A 12,702-nucleotide genomic window follows, 5' to 3' on the forward strand; every position below is an offset into this window, starting at 1 on the left:
TAACACTCTCACCTCCCCTGTCCATTATAGCAACTATAGTTACTGGACAACAGAATATAGTATATGGTTAGTGCCACATTCAGGATTTCACCTGGAGGAACAGATAAGTATACCTTTGAGCAGACTGATAAGTGAATGGATCAACAGATATGTGCAACAAACACACAGAAATGCTACTGAGAGAGAAAAAGAATATATTTTCTTTCCATCCTCCAATCACCAAATCTGGTCTGCCTTCCTTTGGGATATCTGTTAGTCATGATTCAGACTCCTACTCTGTCTATTTTAGAAGTTCCCTAGTCTCTCTTGCCCTGTAGTGTCAGCAAGGCACTTTCTTGCCCACCTCAATTTTCATCCTTCATTGTTCACTATCATTGTTCCTATTAACTGCATATGTTGGCAATTCATGAAGTGGGGAAAAAAGCTTCTTCAAACAATGAAAGTGGCCCACACAAAGCTTTGAAGATAAGGACTGAGACTCCTCATTTCATACCAGATGTGACTCAGCAAGGTGTCTGGAAGAGACGGGTGAGGCATTTTAGATCTGCTCTGCCTCCCTGTGTTAGGCTCACATCCAAAATAACTGCAACACTTTTTTTAGAGATGAGTTGTTTGACAGTTGGGTATGACTTCAAAAACCCAGACTCATAAATACATGCATTACTGAGATCAATTCTGAACTGAAAAGCCCAGCATATTCTTCTACTTTAAGCAGGGAAACATAGCAACTCTGGCAGCCACTGGTGGCTGGAGACTAAAACAAACCAGTTCAAATAGCTACCAGATTCAACACAGCCTCTCCTGCACTGTCATGGTAGCACATGGAAGTGTCACAGTTCAGGCTTCAGTACTGAGCTGTGATACTGCAGCAAATGCAGAATGGTTGAATTACTGTTGTTATCTGAATGGTCTGTGACTGAAGGGCAAATATTCTTGTGGGAAATGAAAATTTGCTCTGCACTGTGTGTTGCCCTGGGGCTCCCAAGGTGTGTGCATGAGTAATCTCCAGCAGAGGAGTGAAGCAGGTCACAGCAGCAGCATCACTCATCTGAACTCGAGCTGCTGATGCCCATATTGATGACCTCATTAAACTATACACAGTATGTAGGAAACAGCTTTATTCAAAGCAGCCTTGAACCAGTACCCAAAAGCAGTGTGATAGGCATATGAATATGATTGCAGAATTCCCTCAACACAGATTCAAGCTCCTCAGCAAATGATTCTCTCCAATAACCCTCTGAATTTCTTAACAACTAATGATTCTTACATTGCATGTAAAAGGAGGAATACACAAAGTACACATGATATTTTCACACTGCAAATGCTCTGCAGCTACCAGAAAGAGCAGTGAATTCTCCAGCCTTACAAATAAGGCAGACAGGGTCCTCAAAACACACAATATCAAGATACAGTTGCACAATGTCACTTGTTCAAGACAGCACATACGTCAGTTCTACTTAGCCATGTAGCCGTGTTTTATCTGGCACTTTGCATGTTGGCAACTATTATCCTCTCTAAAGGTTTCAGAGGATTTGATAGATGTGCTCTTTGTGCTATAGATATCCATGGTATCCAAGACCAAAACAAATAGCTGTAACACAGATCTTTTTCTTGAGACATGGTTATATCACATCTCAAACCCTTCACAAATTGATAATGTGAAAAACTGTGCAAAATTTGTGGGGAGGAAATGTTCGCAGAGCAACTTATTGAAAACAAAACTGGACATGAGCTGCAAAGGATGGAACAAAATCTGAAAACTGGTGTACCTCTTTGAATATGTCTCTGTAGCTGTACATCTTCCTATGTTGAACTGCTGTTTTTTGAGGACTCTGGTGACCCCTGATTATGCATACCTCAAAGTCTCTTCATTTTGCCCTTCCTCCCTTCAGAGGATCTCTGCTTTAAAGGAATTTTCCATAACAAGCAGAAAGAAAACAAAACCCAAATTCAATGGCCTTTTTCACTTAGGAGTTGAGTTGCAGAGCAGTAGAGCACAGGAAGCTTTCCTCTGTAAGCCTTATACATTGGCAATGGACTGAAGTTTACAGTGTAAAAACAGGTATACAGGTATAAAAAATATCAACCTTCCACAATACAGAGACAAAAGAAACTACTGGAATTCCTGAAAGATATTTGTGCTCATGCCACTTGTGTTCACTGGAGAACATTTTTATTGGTCTAATTGTGGTAGATGTCTCCCTAAATCCTACCACCTCCTGGTGGCCAAGCAGATAGTGTTACAGTCTCAGTTCATAAATTGGCCCTAGATCTTTTAGAGGTAACAACAAGGTAAATTGTCATGTGTTTTACTAAAGACACATTCAAGATTTCAGATGTTATAGCTAAAATAAAATAGCAGGGAACGACACCAAAGGAACCTTTGCTCAATATTCCTACAAAGTTTGGATTAATGCAGAATTCTTTATTGTCACAAAGTTACCAAAATCCAAATACCAAAAATTTAGATATTATTCTAAAATCTATGATTCTTAGCAATTTTGCAGCTCTTGGAGAAAAAAATAAAGTCATAGTTAAAAGGTACCCTGTGTTGGTTGTTCACAAGATGCTCACTTTATTATTGCACTACTGTTCTCTAATTTGTGACTGGCATGTCCCTAAGCAGTCAAGTCATGGAGATAATCCTCAAAAAATTTAGCATAGGTAGATCCAGAAACGTGTGTCCTGAATTTTTTACTTTTCTCTCTTTCTTCCATTCTTTGTCCAACATCATAATCCTCTAAGATCATCCATTATACCTCATTGTGATTTGACTGCTTGTAGACACCACCACCATCTCTGATTATTCCTCTAAGTTTTATCTACCCCACTGGCCTTGAAAAATTCTTTAAATAACAGCACTGGGTGATTTTAAAAGCATTTTTCTGTAACCTATATAATTTACATTCACTTTTTTTTTTTTTTTTTTTTTTTTTGCCAGCATAACCCAGCAAAGAAACAGGTGACACTTTGGAGGAGTGCAGTGTTCTATTTCTATAGTCAGTAGCAAAATTACATTTAATCTAAGTATCCTAGTCTCTTCAAGTGAATCATACCTCCAGGGTTCAAATGAAAGACCTGCTTCATGCATTCTTCTGTAGAAAGTATAGGAGGCACCTAAAAGAGCTGTGTAGGAATTACATCACAGCTGTTCAAATACAGTGTTTATCCATGGCATTGCACATCTAACCAAGAAACTCAGGATGATATCAAGTTCTTCCAGGTTAAGCTCCTTAATCTTTGCAAAGCAAGTGAGCTTCATCCCTACATATGGAAGGAGGCAGGTGCCTTTGAAGCCTTACAAAAGGAAATCTTTTTTTCCTAACTGCAGTGCCTGGAGTTCTTCAGGGAGACTCTTCATTGATCAGAGAGAGAACATGCCTTTAGGTAGCTGCTGTATAAGTATTTAGGACCCAAGGGGTACCTTGGCTATGCAGGCTGGATCTCACCCTCAGAATCTCATTCACCTTTTTAAAGCAGCAGCTGAGCAGGCATTTCTGTTTCTTTCCTCTTTTCTCTCCACACTGCTTATTAGCTTCTCTCCAAAGCCTAGTTGTTGGGTTAGAGAGTCAGAAATAGTAAGAGAGGACTTTCCAAATTCTGAGCAACACTGCAGCTATTCTCTAAATAAAAAGGGATAGGCTTTCATTAAAAGTGCACATTTAGCCTTCTGCTGATGGTGACACTGGCACAGTCACACACATCTGTTATCACACTTCTACTGTAGACACACACACAGCGCCCCAGTGTGTGGGTTGAGAAGGTGTCACCAGGTAGCTGAGTATCTTACAGCTCACAGTCCCCTAAAGGGATGGACTTGTGTTTCCCCTCCTCACCCCAAGGCACCAGCTCCAACCACTTTCATTGTTCCATGTGGACCCTCTGTCCACTTGCTGAGATGAACCAACTCAGTAGGCAGGCAGCCAACAGAGCTTCCCAGTGCTCTGATGAGTTCATTCAGCACTCCAGGAGGTGAGCCAAGAGCCAAACCTGGCACAAGGAGAGGAGATGGGAACATACTGCTGGAGGCAGAGGATGGGAGGATCAAGGATGGGTTTCTCCAGGGCAGCAAGCTATTCTGCTGTCTGAGAGGAGTCAAGAAACCTCACCCTCTGTTGCAATAAAACCTCTTTAACAAAATGGGATTTATCAGACGACCGATCAGAAATTTCAGGGGGAACTGATTACACTAAACCTCAGGAAAAAAAGTTGGGTTGTTTTAATTGCTAGGCACGACATGCACAAACCCACCTTGTTCACACAGCCTGCATGCATTTACATAGGGAGATTTGGGATTTCTGTGTTTCCTTCGTGTTTCTGGAGCTGCATGCAAACCAGCTGTCTCAGCAAGCAGGAGGATTAGGTTTAAAAAACCAGAAACCAGAGATCTGAACTTCTCACGTTATATCTTGACTCTTACACTTGAAGCTTTACAAAGAAGGCTAAATATCTTCAGACTACTGATAAAAGTCAGGAGAGTTGGCAGTTTTTCAGACATTTACAGGCTTGGCAACATATTTTTCTGTTTTTAAGTGAAAACAGACAAAACAGTGCACATGGTAGAATAACGAACATCTTGGCACATTGCAATTACAATGCTGGAACAGACCACTATTCGGTTTTAATAGATGCTTTTGAGAAAAACAATCCCCTGTGTTCAGCTCCCTGTTACATTTATTCTCCAGAACTCTAGTGCCAAAAGCTTCCCCATCTTCTCTGTGGGCCTTCCAAACAGTGTTCACCTCCTGTGAAGCACCACAAAAATACAGCTGCTGTCAAGCAGCTCCTCTCCATGCTAAGATGGGCTAGAGTCACATCACAGAGAAATGGCAGCATGCAGTGCCATAATTACATTCAAACCAGGAGCAGATTTTTTTTAGAATGTAACATCACTGACTTTCTAGTCTTTTATTTCCATATAGAAACTCCATGAAGGATTCTATGGATAGTCCAGCACTGACCTACAGCCTGGATTTCTATAGCACAGTTCCACATCTAGAAGTCTTCCTGTATATATCCCAGCAATGCTACCAAATTTGCAGATTTAAATACTATAATGCAAGCTGATATATTTAATTGTATGCTAATTTTTGCTGCGAAAGAAATAAAAAAAAAGGGGAATCATGATAAAATCTTGAGTGTAAAAGTCAACTATTACAAAAAACGTTTCAGTATAACCAAACTTCTCGTGGTGGTTATGACTGGAAAAGTTCAGAGCTCCAGGATTAACAGAGCACAGACAGTAAAAAAGGCTTACCAACCTTTCAGCAGATTCTGAAAGCAGGAACTAAAGTTCTGGGAAAATCACTGACACTAAATTTGCTGCATGCATAAACCATAAAATGAAACAAGTATTAATTTTCTCAGAAAATAAAATTCTTAAGACATCTAAAATTAAAATGGACTTACTCTCACCAGTTAACAACTTTTGAGTATGAACAAGCAATGCTAAACAAAGATCTTGCAGGGGGTCTCAAAAGCAGTCTACTGACATAACTGAAACTACTGTTAAAATAATTCAGCTAAAAAGAGTCTGGTTTGGCCATTAATTGATTAATTACTGTGCTGCATTCCGAGGTGACACTGCTCAGAGCCTTGAGCCTTTCCACTTTACAGCATCCTCTCCAAGCACATGACAGCGTTGAACTTGCCCTTCTTGGTAAGAATAACAATGGAGGTGCTGCATCCTGATCATATGGAAATGATGAATTAGTGTTGGAGCCAGAAAAGTGGAAGACAAAAAAAATCTGAGTGGGGCAGGAGAGAATATTATGCTGCTGATCCAGCTGGAAAGGCAGAGAGATGACTTTAGGCTTGTTAAAGGGAGAAACAGGATGACTTGCTGCCACTACTCAGGCACAGCACAGGGGGCTGTACCCCTTCCCACTCTCTCGGACTGCTGCTTTCTACACACGTAACTGCCCAGGGACAAGGTCTACAGGTAACTGTAGTGAGCCACCACTCAGTGGATTATTCACTATGTACATACAGCCCCTCTACTTCATCTGCAGCCCACTTAATGCAGCTCTACCTGTGGTGGAGCAGTTGGGAAATTGTAGTATGAGGAAGACCACTGTGTCTTACGGGTGTCACAAAGCTCTCTTGTGAGATGTGCAATTCAGCGCCTTCTGGTTTAATATCCTCAAAATCTCCAAAGATGGCAGTTAAAATTTAAACAGGCATTCTGGAAAGACACTCTTGATCCCATTATCAGTGTTGTGGATGGGATTACAATGGGGGTGGTAATGGTGGAAATGTTTTAGGAGAGATCTAGTATCAACAGCAGGAGTGGCCACTAATTGGATTCTTTCTGTGTCACCGCAGAGTTGTCACGGGACCCTCGTTCTCTGTTGAACACTGCAGCTCTCAAGGCACTCAGAAAGGAGCTTTCTCAATTGTTATCACATCAGTCTGCCTTCCCACTCAAGCACAAATCCCTCAAAGCTCTTTCTAAAGCTAAGGAAATCATGGAACCCATGACTCCCATGACATCTGCAGTAAGTGTCCTGCCTCCTCAGTGTGAGAATGGGCCCTGACATTACACAAAGCTCAAAATCTTGATCTTGCATGAACATTTGGTCATATATATAGATATATATAATATCAAGTGCAGGATGTAAGCTAAACAAAGCTAGATAAAAATCCTACAAACTGTCAAAATAGTCTGCAGTAAAGTGTTTCTAGCCAGAACAGAATTTGCAAATATTTCAAAATATTTTTTTTCTATAGTTGTCTAAAGTCAACTGAGTGTGGGTTTTGTAACGGCTTGCACATTTAGGAACACTGTCCCCAGCATCACAACATTTTAAATTAACTGTTTTTATCAGTTCCTGACTGGAATAAGAGCAGTTACAATAATTTTCACACTATTACTTGCAATCTCTAGGATACTTCTGGATTTCTATATGCATTTTTTTTTTCTAACAACCTCTAATTTAGCCTACTTTCTGAAGGTGCATTTACATGCCATTTGGAAATTCACCAAGGTTTTTTTTTTAATGTAAATTACACCAATCATAATTAATTTTTTTTCCTCTGAAACAGAGACAAAAATCAATGAAAGGCCAAGAAGACATGCCAAGAAGCAGAAACTGAAGTTGCATATTGTGACGTAACAAGCTCACCCACCTCGATTATAAAGTGTTAAGAAGAGGAAGCCCCTGACAAGCAATAAACTGACACATAATTAAGACAATTCAGGGCAGAACACATTCTGGCTAGAAAACATTTTCTTGTGCTCTACCTAACTGCTCAGAGCAGTGAGAGAAAAAAAATAACCAACAGGGTGACACTTTGAAAACTCTATGAAGACAGTAAATATCCCACCTAATCTTCACTAGCTGGGGGAAAAAGAAACACACCAGCTTTTGTGCAGTGCAGGTTGCCTCACATCACAAACAGAGTTGATAGTACAGACATGCCTGGTATGTTCAGCATTCCATATCAAGCGAAGATGAATTAGCCGCAACAAAAATGTGTTACAGCTTTCATGCAGCAGTTTATGGATTTTTTTGTACCTCTGGAATTTTTTACCTTGAGCATATCACAGAACTTGTACTGTCTCAGATCTTTTCCTAAGATTATTTTTATCTCACTGTGAGGAACATCTTTGCAAGCTCTGAACACTTTTACAGCTGCTAGGATGCTAATGGGAACTTCATGTGTGTACCCAGCACAAGTGCTCTCAGGGAAAAAAAAAAGCCAATGTCAAAGGGAGGTATGTAGAAGTCACCATAAATATGTCTTTGAATGTTTACCATCTGGAACAGTAGATTACGTTTTGACAAGAAGCTGGACTGCCCCGTGGGCATTGTCTTTTAAACAGCCCCATCATTATGAAGGAAGGAAAAACATGATTTGCTGTTCCTAGTTTCTCAGCACAATTTTCTGGCAGTGCTAGAGAAACTAGTTTGGGTTTTTTCCCCCTAGTAAAACAATAACAAGCTGGGCATGTGTATTTAGCTATGCACTTTCTTAAAAAAATATGGTTTCCTATAGATCTTCGGATCTGTGATCCAGTGATACCACAGAGAGGGAGGGAGAGGTTTGCTAGGCAGTGACAGCAGCAGGCTCTGCAGCTTGCAGTGCTGCATCTTCACTTTGCTGGAAGTCTGAGCCTCTGTGTGCTGAAGCTAGCGTATTGAGCTTCTCACAGGACACACTGGGAGAAAGAGGAGAAATCCAATATACAAGAATTTAACGTGGAGCTATAATGAGGTTTTTCTTTGGTTTTGTTTTTCATTTTAAGCTTGTAAAAGTTTCCATCACTTTTTACAATGAGAAAGTGCAGACAGAGAAAAAACCAAAATGGTCAAATTTATTCACATAAATCTTGGTCTAGTTGTGCAGTGATTTTTGGGATTTAACTAATTCTCTGTTTCAAATTGCTGTGGATGGCTTCTGAGGACACATTCATACTAAAGAGTGTGCTTGGAAATACAAGCTGAGAACAACCTGTAAAGAGGCCAAATAATCTGTTCAAAGAAAAAAGTTAACAAAAAAGTTGGTTTGAGGCAAAAATATATGTGCAACATGAAACATGGGTTTATGGGCATCGTTACACAGTTGAATACCAAAATCACAAAGCACCAGCTATAAATCCCCTTGCTCAGCCTACTAAACAGATCTTATTTCAGAACACATTATATCCAGTATTATATATATAGAATATCTCACCTGTAACTGGTGAGGACAGTGTTAGATTTCTTTCCCAAGTAGGAGGCCAATAATTCATAAGCACCAGAGGTATGTGACAGTTACTGTGAAGATCTGTTATGGTGCAAAAAAAGCAAATAATTTTGTTACTCTGCACAGGAAAACAGCATATATATACAGCAATTTTTTAACTAAACCAAATATAAGAAAAAATAATCCATCCTCTAATTTCTCCATCTAGATCATTTAGAATAAAACAATGGAAACATTTTTTCTGTTAAGTTAACATACTGTAATTAGTGATAACATTTCTGATTTAGTTAATTTGCTGGGCTTCCCACGCTCCAGACATCAATGAACTTAATAGCGGAATTAAATGAAAATGATAGCAGAGTACTTCCATAACTAATTTCTAATTATATTTCTGCCCCTCTTCCTTCCTAAACATAAATTTCTGCCTACTTCTAATTAACACTTCAGATCGCTAGTTTAGTATCTATAAATATAGCAAGTCTTTAATGATCCATTATAGTGATGCTACTTAGTTTTCAATGACTTGTAAAACTTTCACAAACAGATCTGCAAATGAATTACATCCATCTGCTCTGCTGCAGCTGCAAGAGCAGCATTACATCGTACCCTGCCTTTCCCTACTTCCCTGATTTTCTCTTAACTTTATGCCCATGTGTAAGCCAAACCATCTCGATGCGGATTACCAGGAGCCCGGGCAGGTCTCTATAAAGGAATCCTCAAACTTTACAGAGATCTCAAACGCGCTTTCACAGCGGTCTGCTTTGCCTCCCAGCCGAGCCCCAGCCGAGCTGCGCGCCGCTGGAGCATCCTGCTGTAAAGCCAGGAGGTTCTCTGCCGCGGGTCCTCCTCGCAGCCGAGCTGGCAGCCCCCAGGGCAGAGCGCGGAGCGCCGGGGGCGCGCGGCCGCCGCGGGCACGCGCCTGTGCGCCCGGCCGAGCGCCGCGCCCGCGGGGGAGCCGTGGGATGGATGCACCGCTCCCGGGGACATTTCCCAATCTACACCTCCGAAAGCGTGACCTCAGCGGCGTTAAGAGTGTTAGCTCTATGAAGACGGCCAAGCATCAGGCTGTGCTCGCTGTTATCTGTCAGCCGTACAATAGCAGCATTGATAAGGCAGCAGCAACTGGCTTTGACAAGTGTGCTGTGCTAGCATTCCTCTGAAAACCGTGAAGAAAAAAAGGAGAGAGAGGGAGAGAGAGAGAGCGAGAGAGAGCGGCATGAGGTGCCTTTTACTTTACCTGAACAAAGTGTGGGGTTTTATTTTTCCTTCTGAGCTGCTGGAAACGATTCTTCCCGTTTCTCCCCCAGAGCTAGGTATTTCTTCTTTTGCTTGCAGCTCACACTTGGGGAAGACCACACAGCTCCAGCAAGGCTGCCTCTCTCCCCTAATCCCCACTCGAGTGTGATGACACACACTAACCCCAACCATCTGTTGAAACACGTCCTCAAGCACTCAGCACAGTGGTGTGTCAAGACGGGCTGCCCAATCCAATCGCTGGGGTTGGGTGGCTCTTAAGGAGCTGGAGGCAGAGACAAGGGCAGAAACTATAAGGCTGAGAACTCTTTAGCAAAGTAACCTGAGATTTTGAGAAAGGGCTGCTATTGAAGAAAAGAGCAGAAGGGGGAGGTACTCGCGGGAAGGTAGAGGGAGTGGATTAGTCCGGTGGCCAGTTGTGTAACTTCTCACAACTCCTTGCATTCCCAAGGGACCACTGGGACCCCTTCGCAGAGGGATGCACAGAAGCACAAGAGCAATACTAAAATGTTTTTATGGCGGGTCTATTGAGGGCAATCTCCTCCGAGAGACGCTTTTCCAGAAGAGATAAAAGATGCGGGTCGAAATCCCGATAAAGTGCTACTGCGGGAGTCGTTTGCACGGCGATGTGACATCTGCATCCCGAAATCCCCGCTCCTCACCGTGCCGCGGCTACCCCGCGGCTGCTACCAGCCTTCCCGGGAGACCGGCGGAGACAGGCTAGAGGAAAACCGGGGCGGGGGGAGAGGCTGGGAGAAGAGGGCATATCCGAAGAGCAAATATTTCTGCCTCTGCACACAGATATCTGCGAGTCCCTCCCCCGAGCCCGCGCTTGCAGGGACGCGGGGTGGGCAGCCCTGCTCCCCGGGCTCGGTAGCCCAGCGGCACACGCTGCTCGCCCGCCCTCGCTGCTGCAGCGGCCGCTCGGCTCCCGCGGCGCTGCAGTGAGAGAGAGCTCCGGCCGAGCTCCGCGGCCCCGGCTGCCGCCCCTCGGCCGGGAAGCTGCCACCAGCCTGTTGCTTCCCCCCTTCCCACCCTCCTCCGCCACCGCGTCCTGCGGGATGCAGCCGCAGCGGCGGGAGCGCTGCCCTTCCCTCGGGCTCCTTCACCGCCCAGCCCGGGCTGGGGGCTCCGGGCACTGCCGCGGCAAGTCTGGACTGTGTCTCGTCCCTACCTCAGTTTCCCTCTGCCACAAAGCAAACATTATCACACCTTCCTCCCTCGCAGGGACGCTGCCAGGAAAAATCCACTAATTTACAGAAGATGTCCGGGAAGGATAGATAAGGGACACAGAAAAGCTGCTAAGTGCCAAAGAAACAGTTCTTTCCTTTCCCCTCCCTGTAATAGGATAGCATGGAAGAGAGACTTAAAATCTCAAGGGTTTTTACCTCATTACCAAGTGCCTGACTTGACACTTGCATTAAATCTACATTTCACATTATGACAGATGTTGTGTTTTCTTTGAACTGAAAGGGAAGGATGTTGTTTTGGCATTAAAAGTTACTCCGAAAGTGTTAACATCCAACTTGAAGAAAGGTTTGCAATTGTGAAAAGACACACTCTGCCTAGCTATATGAAAGCCATATGAGAATCTTGAAATGTTGACTTGGCTTACTTGTTCTTTAATACCTTACACAAGGCTGTTTCTGAAAGACTAGTGGCAAAGTGAATACTTAATAAAATGTGAGATTCAAGAGCTGGGGTCTGAGCCCAGCTAGCTGTTAGCAAAGCTGACCTGGAAAATAAAAGAAGAAACTGTAGTCACAACTGTATTTGCCTAAATTCTTCCCCAAAGTGATGATCTGTTTCAGCCTATTATTCTAAAACTGCTATCACAGATGTTTGGTATCCACTAAAACACTACACCCTAATCTGCTAATTCCAGATAAATAAACAGCTGAATAATATTTTCAACAATAATATGTGGTGAAGTAGAGATGCAACTACTGTCCCTGGGGTATTTTAAGATTCTTAACACTGCCAATTATATCTTCAGGGCAAGGGCTTGGTTTGATTTTGTTTCATTCTAGCAGACTGTGGCCTGTAAACAGGCTGGATAACCTTACATACTCAAAAAACCCTGGAGAATTTATTGAGCTCATTTGCATTTTCTTTAGCTGTACTTCTTACCAGTATCGTATAGTAACTGCATTAAAAATCTACAGTGATCGAAGATGTGGAATATTAAAATCCCCCTCAAATTGTGCTGTATCATCCTGTGTACTGACTCATTTTCTAAAATGCAGCTCACCTCACAGATACTCTATTTTTTATTGGTCACATGAGAGGCAAATTCAGCAGGGTTCAATCTCTAACCAACGTGAATTTCATACAGTTATTAGGTGCATACAATTATTTTATGTTGTGATGTGTATATGCTTACCCAATGTTGTGCATTATATCTGAGTATAAATGTACATAAACAACATACTGAACATTTATGTGATGCACAGGCCCAGATCTGTTGGTTTTTTATGCCTGTGTAAATCAGAGATGCCTCTGCTGATGCCTGTCAAGTCACAATACTGTAAAATTGACATGTTTAAAAGGTCCACTAATTTAGTGTTTTGGATACAGAGATGCACACATCCCCACATTTCTCTTCAAAGACTCTGCAAAGACTTGAAATACAAATTTTTGTCCCTATAACCAATGTCAGTAATAGCCCTCAAACATCACGCATGATCATGTTTTCACTTAAAAGCTACCGCTGATGTTGCGGGGTAATTTAACTGCTACTTGTGTGACTACAGCCAGATT

At 42.4% G+C, this 12,702-nt stretch overlaps 1 protein-coding gene and 1 long non-coding RNA gene across 7 annotated transcripts in view; one reads left to right on the forward strand and one right to left on the reverse strand.

Moving 5' to 3' along the window:
* SULF1 (sulfatase 1) overlaps positions 1–10,880 on the reverse strand; it is a 123,459-nt gene extending 112,579 nt beyond the window's left edge. For 2 of the 6 annotated variants that reach the window (XM_086885568.1, XM_086885592.1), the window contains exons 1-2: positions 9,926–10,630; positions 8,677–8,769 (exon numbers count right to left, since the gene is read on the reverse strand). The gene's annotated coding sequence lies outside the window, so the exon portion shown is untranslated. Of the gene's footprint in view, positions 1–8,676; positions 8,770–9,925 lie in introns of all 6 variants that reach the window. The other 4 variants (XM_023920925.2, XM_086885549.1, XM_086885590.1 and 1 more) reach the window with 4 other exon arrangements.
* Positions 6,418–7,195, forward strand: LOC111924663 (uncharacterized). The gene is made up of 2 exons (XR_002861786.2): positions 6,418–6,497; positions 7,045–7,195. It is a non-coding gene; the product is annotated as an uncharacterized LOC111924663 (long non-coding RNA).
* Positions 10,881–12,702: the final 1,822 nt, after the last annotated feature.

This window comes from Cyanistes caeruleus, chromosome 1 (assembly GCF_971803275.1).
Source record: "Cyanistes caeruleus chromosome 1, bCyaCae1.hap1.1, whole genome shotgun sequence".
Classification (NCBI taxonomy): domain Eukaryota; kingdom Metazoa; phylum Chordata; class Aves; order Passeriformes; family Paridae; genus Cyanistes; species Cyanistes caeruleus.